Here is a 9,492-nt window from a genome sequence, read left to right as displayed (position 1 = left end):
CTCTGGCATTCCTTTTAACTGCTTTATTTACATATTCTTATTGTCGGTTCGCTCTTCCTTCTACAGTTCCTGCTTGCAAGTTATCTTTTTTTCGTTGTTTTCTTTCCTCTGTAAGACTCGAAGTTTCACCTGATATCCATTCGTTACAATCGTTGTCTTTTTTACCCAGTTTGTCTTCAGCTATTTGTGTCAAAACATCTGCTAAATCTTCCCAGCTATTTACTTCACGTTCTCCTGTTTTTAGTTGAAGCTCCTCCCTAAACATGTGTCTTCCTGGGGTAGTTTTTAATTTATCTAGATTGTATGTTGGTGTTTCGTGTGATTTTATTTTTTGCCATCTTGATTTTAATGGTACCAATTACGAGATGATGGTCATTTGCGATGTCTGCTCCTCTCTTATTACGTACATCAAGAAAAGATGATCTCCATTTTTGGTTTACTGTAAAGAGACCGAAATCATTAGACCGAAAGCAGTAGACCGAACTCATTAGACCGAAAAGCACTTTACCGAAACTTCGCTAGACCGAACAGCAGAAGACCGAAAAGCAGTTCTTTTTACTTGTCGCAGTAAAAGAGATAAACTAATGTAATTACAACTAAATGTTATTTGGATGGTTATTATAAACAGTTAAAATGTTGTTAAAGTCATCTTCCCTTAATTTATTTTTACCTTCACTAATTTGTTTAACGGATGAAAATTATTTCATATCAGACTGTAGGTACAGAGTAACAATTTACACAGTCTATATATAAAATAATACAAAAAAATACAATAAACAAAAAGACAGACATACAAAATCTTAGCATAATTTACTGCAAACTTTTTGAATTTATTTACCATTTCGGTCTAATGCTGTTCGGTCTAATGAGGTTTCGATAAAGTGCTTTTCGGTCAAATGAGTTCGGTCTACTGCTTTCGGTCTAATGATTTCAGTCTAATTGTCGTGTACCCCATTTTTTGTTATGACGATGTGGTCTATTTGATTTTCTCTTATGTGACCCTATGCAGTCCAATGTCCATGTTACCTTGTGAATATTTTTACGTGGGAAGATGGTTCCACGAATAACTAAATTGTGATTAGAACCAAAATTTGTAAAGCGCTCTCCGTTTTCATTCATCACTCCCAGGTCATGTTTGCCCATTACGGTTTCTAAATTAATATTGTCTTTTCGTTAATTGCTTAATAACCATGGAAAAATATCCAACGTCTGCTCAGATTGTTACATTGTTAAAAAAGGGAAGCAGCCAAAGGGATGTCGCACGACAATGTTGGTAGTCCAATTGTACGCAGACAACTTACCAACGATCTCTTGAGACCGAGTCTCATCAACGGCGGCCCGGCACGAGTGCAAAAAGGAAGACAACAGTCATAAAACATCACGGTATCACTATTGATACATTGCGAAACCGGATACAAACTGCTAAAATGCTCCAAAGCCATATTCAAAAAGTCCTAGGACCAGTAATCAGTTTTTCCACTGTTAGGCAAAGGTTAACAGAATAGGGTTTGATGGCTTGCAACACAGCAATGAGGCCATTACGTATATTTGCCCGTGAACACATCAATTGTACAATAGACGATTGGAAAAAAGTAACTGAGTATAAAACAATTTATGGTAAATATGGTCGAAGTAAGGCCCACAGAAGGGCTTGACAACGTTATGCTACCTGCACTCGGCCACACCGGGTTGTTTTTGGTGGTGGCTCAGTAATGTTTTGGGTAGGGATTTTTTAAAGCTCACACGGATCTCGTCTTGATTGAGAGGGTCTCATTAACAGCACACCCATACAAAACGGAGATCCTACAACATCATGTGATGCCACATGCTGGGTTTATTGGTAATGGTTTTCTGGACTGTAAGGATTATGACACAGTATATCTTGAAGATGTTGGTATTTCAAAAATGTATTGGCCGTGTAAGACGTCGTATACCTGCTCCAACAACATGTAAAGAGTTTCGAATGGCTCTTACCGAAGAATTATAACAGTCCCACGAAAGGGCGCTATTTGTATAACATTAATGGCAAATACCCAAACCTCGATGGTGGGCGATATTTGTATAACATTAACACGTCAAATGCCAGGGAAATATTGATGGAAAATAAAATTTTGACAAGATGTTGATATGTCATATAAGGGGATGTTACACAATGAAGAACAATTGTCCACGGTGGCTCAAGTCTCCAGAGATCTAGGGATGTGGATTTTTAAAGGATGTTAATAGTATACTCTTATTAGCTTAGAAAAAAATATTAGAAAAATCAAAATAAGGATGTCAATTAAAAAAATAAAATATTGGGCGCCACTGGTTACCTTAAGTCAACCAAAAATTATACAAAATATAGAAATATTAAAGGAAAGATAGCTAAATCAAAATAAAACAAAAACATAGTCAAATAAAAAATATATAAAATACTTTAAATTTACAGCAAATATGGCGTGGCTTACCTTGTCCACTCTATACTATACTCAGCCAATTCTTTATTGTTCTTACGATACAAGAGAGAATGAGAAGAGAAATAATAATAAAGTTGTATTTAACAAATTAAACATTGTTTATTAAAACAAAAAGGAATTAAATTGGTGATCTCTTACGGTGTACAAATAGAGATCGAGATTACCCAAAAAAAAAAATAAAAAAATTACAAAAAATACCTTGTTTATCAGTCCTGAATTTTCTTGGTGGTTGTTGTAAGTCCAAGGCACAAATTCACTTCACTAAAGTCACTTTACAAATAAATTGATACAATAAAAGTACATCAGGTTACCCATAGTTCATTAAAAAAACTTCATAGTTCATGGAAAGATTGTTATAGAAAAATTCAGCATTGTATGCATTCTGCATTCTCAAAAACAAATTAGTTATACTCGAATAAAAATATTAAAAGTGATTTGTTTTATAGTTCATTAAACGGAATCAAAAAATACTAAAATTAAAGCAAACTTCATGCTTTAACTAAGGTGTTGAAACTAGTAACACAAAAAAAACTTCCTCTGCATAATTCCTGGATCTGACTGCATGTAAAAAATGATACCAAAAGTGGTAAACAATATCGACAGTCGCCTAATAGCAGCTAAAATTGCCGGAGTTCACGTACTCTCTCCGCCATGTGTGCCGAGCTGAGCCAAACTCTCACAGCTTTAGCCAGCCGGCCGGAGAAACTTGTAACTACATTTTAACTTCACTGGAAACTAACTGCAACTCAAAACTAAACTTCACTTGATGACGGCCTTAACAGAACTCCACTTCATGACGACTATAACAGAACTTTACTTGATGACGGCCCCAACACAACTTACTCTACCGATCTCCACAAACTCTAATCTCCAAAATTCAACGCCCTCTCCAGAAATAATTCAATCTTCCTGCCAACAATTCAACGACCAATTAACCGACTTGACACTCAATCAATCAAACTTTTGGCCAATAAAAAATTGCAAATCACGCTCTGGGTTAAGCCCTCTAACGCATACCAAAACAACTCAACCAATCTCAAAAAAACAAACAAGCAGATCTCAATATTTCGTTCCACCTACTTTTCCCATCAAAAATGCTTACTCAGAAAAAAGACACGTGCGACTTGCTGAACGCTCTCATAGCTCTTATCGTTATAAGATAAACAACTCAGAGGCACTTATCAACATTCTAGAGTCTAATCGTCGTCAAAACTCATTATAAAAGAATTTATAATCCCGATTTCTTTGACGGCAAGCTTACCAACGAACGAAACTGACACACTCATAAACAACTATGTGACATTCTGCGTAGAAACAGATTATACATTCGACGTTCATGAGAATCAAGAATGAATTACGTAATACGAAAGATTTGTGAGAACTTACGATTCTTCGATAAACAAATATGAATTTAACGAATCCAACATACAGTGCGTAGCGAAAGTCAGTGATTAGAAAATACTAATAACCTTTGCACCCGTTACAGAATGGACCCACTTTCCCCCGAAGGAACATCGAAAACGTGTTCTCTCCCGATTCGTGGTGGCAACACACATTTGAAACGAGTGATACTTGTCCTTTCTTGACTCTATAATTTAATTACTGCTATAACTAACTGTAATGGTACATCGAAATTTACAATACATTTACTATTTTGTCTTTCTGTCTGTTTTCCATTTGTTACTAACAGGAATATCGCATTATGTGCTACAAAAGTAACTGACTGAATAAACAATAGATTTAATTTGATATACAGGGTATCCTGAAAAGATTGGTCGTAAATTATACCACATATTCAGGGGTCAAAAATAGGTTCATTGAACCTCACTTACCTATATACAATAGTGCACACAAAAAAAGTTACAGTCCTTAGAAGTTACAAAATTAAAATCGATTTTTTTTTCTCATATATCGAAAACTCTCAGAGAATTTTTATTGAAAATGGACATGTGGCATTCTTATGGCAGCAACATCTTAAAAAAATTAAAGTGAAATTTGTGCACCCCATAAAAATTTTATGGGGGTTTTGTTCCTTTAACCCCCCCCCCCCAAACTTTTGTGTACTTTCCAATTAAATTATTATTGTGGCACCATTAGTTAAACACAATGTTTTTAAAAACTTTTTTTGCCTCTTAGTACTTTTTCGATAAGCCAGTCGACATATTTTGAATATTTGTCGAATCCACCACATATTTGTATATTGACGATTATGTTAATAATCTGAAAATTTATTTATAATTTACATTTTTAGGTATATTTTGAAAAAGAAGCCACATCTCGATAAAAGGTGACTTGTCAAAAAAAGACTAAGAGACAAAAAAGTTTTAAAAACACTGTGTTTAAGTTTTAAAAACGCTGTAACTAATCGTACCACACTATTAGTTTAAGTGGAACGTACACAAACATTTGGGAGTTTAAAGGAACAAAATCCCAATTTTATGTAAATATATTAAAAAAGAAGCCGCATCTCGATAAAAACTGGCTTATCGAAAAAATACTAAGAAGCAAAAAAGTTTTAAAAACGTTATGTTTAACGAATGGTACCACAATAATGAATTAATCGGAACTTACACAAAAGTTTGGGGGGTTTAAGGGAACAAAACCCCCATAAAATTTTATGGGGTGAACAAACTTCACTATAAATTTGTTTTAAGATTTTCCTGCCATAAGAATGATACATGTCCATTTTCAATAAAAAATCTCTAATAGTTTTCGATATAGTGAAAAAAATCGATTTTCATTTTGTAACTTCAAAGGGCTGTAACTATTTTATGAGCACATTTGTACTAAGGTAGTTAGGTAAATCGAAATATTTTTGACCCCAGAATGTGTGGTATAATTTATGACCAATCTTTTCGGGACACCCTGTATAAATATGAAAAAAAATAAGATACAAAATTTTATGGGTGGCCCGTTTCCTCTGACGCGTAGTGTATTATAGTCTGGGAGGTAGGGTTAAATTTTTACGGTGATTTTGCCACGAATTCTTTGAATTTACTTTGGTACATAGTACTTGATTTGAAAAATAATTGTTTTTATAATACCACCGTTTTTATTATTTATACGACACAATATAAAAAAGGATTATAAAAACAATTATTTTTTAAATCAAAATGTCAATTTTAAAATCAAAAAGGATTTCCGACACCGGGAATCGAACCCGACTCGCCTAAGTGAAAGCCAGGAGTATTCTAACTACTAGGCCATTATGGATGTAAGACACTGAGATAAATATTTGACATATATAAGTTATAGGATTTTTCTATCTACTTTCATATTCTATCTTTTCTTGCCTAAAAGCCCCGGTTTTGGACCAGCTGACACATATCATTTGTTAATAAGCTTTGGAACAACTGACTATATAAAAAAACAGCCATGCTAAAATGCTCCGGTCAAACTTGACGCTACCTTCCGGACTATTATAAACATTCCTTGTTCTATTATTTGTGCCCTTCATTTTATTTTTCAGTTTCTAGCAAAAAATTGTTTTAAATTTTCACTGTGAAACAGAGTTATGCACAAAATAAATGATTAATGTTTCCAAAAATGTTCGTGTTAACGGTTTTAGCAGTTTATGTGTTTGCAAACTTGTTTTTGTAGTGCTAATATTTAAAGTTGTACTTTGAAATAAACGGATTTACAGCTTGTGATTAAATACAAGGCAGCTATTCACATGATTGATGATATGTTTTCGACCGGCTTTTAGTATTAACATAGCACCTACACATCAAAATGCATTTAATTTGTTGATGGATTAATTTGCTCTAAGCCTTTTATCCACCAACTTCACTAAATCTCCAACATTTTGTATAAGTATATGTTGGTATAAATCTTTAAAATTGTTACATAATTTTTATCTGTCGCAAACAATTTAAATATTCACTTTTAATGATAATGTGACTACTTTAATGATAATGTCGAAAAAATCGCGTCGCTAAAGTGGAATTGGGTAGGACATGTCGCCAAATTGTCAGTTAACCGATAAACAAAACGTATTATCGAGTGGTGGCCACGAGGAGAAGCACTACGGAGCAGAGGACTACCACCAAACAGATGGGCTGACGATCTGAAGCATGTTATCGGTAAGTAGATGGAAGATGCAATGTAAAATTAAACCCTCGTCGTTACAATCCTAATAGAAATGAATAGTTTCCCACTTGAAATTAACTTTATTTAGATATAATTGATACGATCCATGTGATTCCACCGGTTTGGAATGCCTAGTTTAGAAAAAAATGTGATTACATCGAAAATGACATTATTATAATATAAAAAAGTGTATTTTTCTTAAATAAAACTAAAAGTATTCATGATACCAAAAAAAAATCAAAATTTTCAGTAAAAGAAATTCTACAATTAATATCTGAAACATTTTTTCATATTATGAATACTTTTAGATTTACTTAAGAAAAATGAACTTTTTAAAAAAAATTTAAAAATGTCATTTGTGATTTAATCAACTATTTTTTCTAAACTAAGCATTCCAAACCGTTCAAATTACATGGATAATATTACATTTACATTAGGATTGTAACGACGAGGGTTTAATTTTTACATATCAAAAAGAAAAAAGCAAAGAGCGACTTTATTTTTGCCATAAGTCAGTCAGTTCTTATGCAAAAAACTTTTTTTAGAGCTTATTTGAAAGGTTTTTTTAAATAACTTTAAAATATGTCTCTAAGTTTTCCCAAACAATTGCACCACGTTCGAGTTATTTGAGATTAAAGGTTCTCCATTTCGATGTTCTTCGAAAATAACCATCCTTAAAAGAGCAATAACTCAGTCGTTATTGGGTTTACATAGATCTTTCAGATGCGAATCTTTTGGTTTTGTTTTTATTAGCTACAATTTTGTTCTTAATGATTTTTTCTATAAAATTAATTTTTTTTAAGTTATTCATAAAAAACGGTTATAAAACGTGAGTTTTTTCAATGAAAAATGCATAGTTTCAACCGCAAATAACTAGGAAAGTGTCAATCTTGCAAAAAAATTTACTAAGAATTGGTCACTCTATCGATTTCCATAGTTATTTTGATTAAAAAATGTTCATCCCCTTGATGGGGTTGCTTTCACCCCCAGGGCAAAACCGCAGTTCGGCATAGGGTAGATTTTGACAAAGGTTATAATTACTACCTAAATCCAAATTTTCAAGGAAATCGACCTTGGTTCTCAAAATTCCACTCCAAATCTCCGCGAGAAAATGGCTGTTGATTGGACTAAAAGAGGCTGTTACGGATAAAAACCAAAAAGTCTATAAAATAATTTTGGATGACCTTAAAGTGAAGTTGTTCGAGATTGCTGAGACTCTAAAGGTATCAAAGGAACGTATTGGATATATTGTGCATTGTAACGTTACAAACGTCACATCTTTGATATTTTATTTTTAAATAATTATTTTACCTTATTTCCTTTAATATTTCATTAATCATTATCTTCTTCTATTTGGTTTACCCATTTTCCCATTTAAAAATCGGTTGGCGCTCTCTTTTATTACCCTCTTTTATTATCTTCTATTTAATATATCTCTTTCATTTAAATCATCATACTGAACATACCTCGTATATTCATACTCTCCAAATATCTGTATTTTCAATACGGAACATGCCGCTACTTCATAGTACTTGGTTGTCATTTTAAATGTCGTTTTCAATGACAGTGTCACTTCATCGACTTGACCCCCTACTCCCTGACATACACTGGAAGGGAAAAATTAATCCTTAAAAAGGCATGTAATTCGAAAAATAAATCATTTCTATTTCATCAAATCATCTCTTGGGGTAAGGATAACATTATATTGTGATTATATTTCTCCGTCTAACAGTTTTTCTAATTGTTTTTTATCTAACCTAACTTCCAATGTCAGACCATGTGTTCTGATATTTTAGTTTCAAATATAATTATCTTTTAATTTACATGTATGCACGTTTAGTAATCAGAATTTTAACTATTCTCATCTAAATTTCATTTAATTTATTCTTGTCATCTGCTACTCTTTCTGACGATTAGAACGGCAGATGGCACACGTTGGTTTTTCTTCTTGATGATTGATATGTGTCTCTATTTTATAGTTTTTTGGAAAGAAACCACTTTTCTCCCTCCGGGAGTTTCAACAACCCTCAAATCGCCGGCGATACAACAACGAGGACCATGTCATCAGTTCTGCAACCACATAACCAAGACTGCAACGACCAACATCCGTAGGCCTGGTGGAATACAACACCTACAACCCCAGAGCCCGTTGCAGAACCAGCAGCAGTACCATACGACATCAAGAAGATACCATCAGCTACCAAAAGCCATAAGTATAATCCAGAATTGTTAGTTTTTGGCAAGAATTTAAATACATTTGTTAATGCAATTTACTAAGTCATTTTATTTATTATATCTTTATGAACAATAAACATGATTAGTTAAAAACTATGTTTTGTTTGCTTCCATTCCAATTTTCATAGTTCATATCTGAGGTTAGGGCAAGACGAACACACACCTGAGTGACTGAGCTAAGCTAAGGGTGTAACGATGGCTATCTTGGTTAGTTGAGGTAATATTTTCGAATATTATTTCAATTAGCGGGGTAGTCCATCGCTTTTTTCGTTACACTGGCGCCCAACGTGGGGCCGCTATTCATTGGGGCATTCATTCTGATGAGTGGAGGGAGTGTGTAACATTCCTGTTTTCTTTGAGAAAAATTTCTCACGTGTGTTCAAAATTTTTCTGATGGGTGAGAGGAGTGTGTAACGTTACAAACGTCACATCTTTGATATTTTATTTTTAAATAATTATTTTACCTTATTTCCTTTAATATTTCATTAATCATTATCTTCTTCTATTTGGTTTACCCATTTTCCCATTTAAAAATCGGTTGGCGCTCTCTTTTATTACCCTCTTTTATTATCTTCTATTTAATATATCTCTTTCATTTAAATCATCATACTGAACATACCTCGTATATTCATACTCTCCAAATATCTGTATTTTCAACACGGAACATGCCGCTACTTCATAGTACTTGGTTGTCATTTTAAATGTCGTT

The 9,492-nt window shown here is 33.3% G+C and overlaps 1 long non-coding RNA gene across 1 annotated transcript; it reads left to right on the top strand.

Moving 5' to 3' along the window:
* The first annotated feature begins 7,815 nt into the window (after positions 1-7,815).
* Positions 7,816-8,879, top strand: LOC126889347 (uncharacterized). Its single transcript, XR_007700002.1, has 2 exons — positions 7,816-8,236; positions 8,528-8,879. It is a non-coding gene; the product is annotated as an uncharacterized LOC126889347 (long non-coding RNA).
* The last annotated feature ends 613 nt before the right edge of the window (positions 8,880-9,492 follow it).

The sequence above is a fragment of the Diabrotica virgifera genome, chromosome 8, assembly GCF_917563875.1.
Source record: "Diabrotica virgifera virgifera chromosome 8, PGI_DIABVI_V3a".
Taxonomy (NCBI): domain Eukaryota; kingdom Metazoa; phylum Arthropoda; class Insecta; order Coleoptera; family Chrysomelidae; genus Diabrotica; species Diabrotica virgifera.
This window is presented reverse-complemented; position numbering and strand designations above follow the sequence as displayed.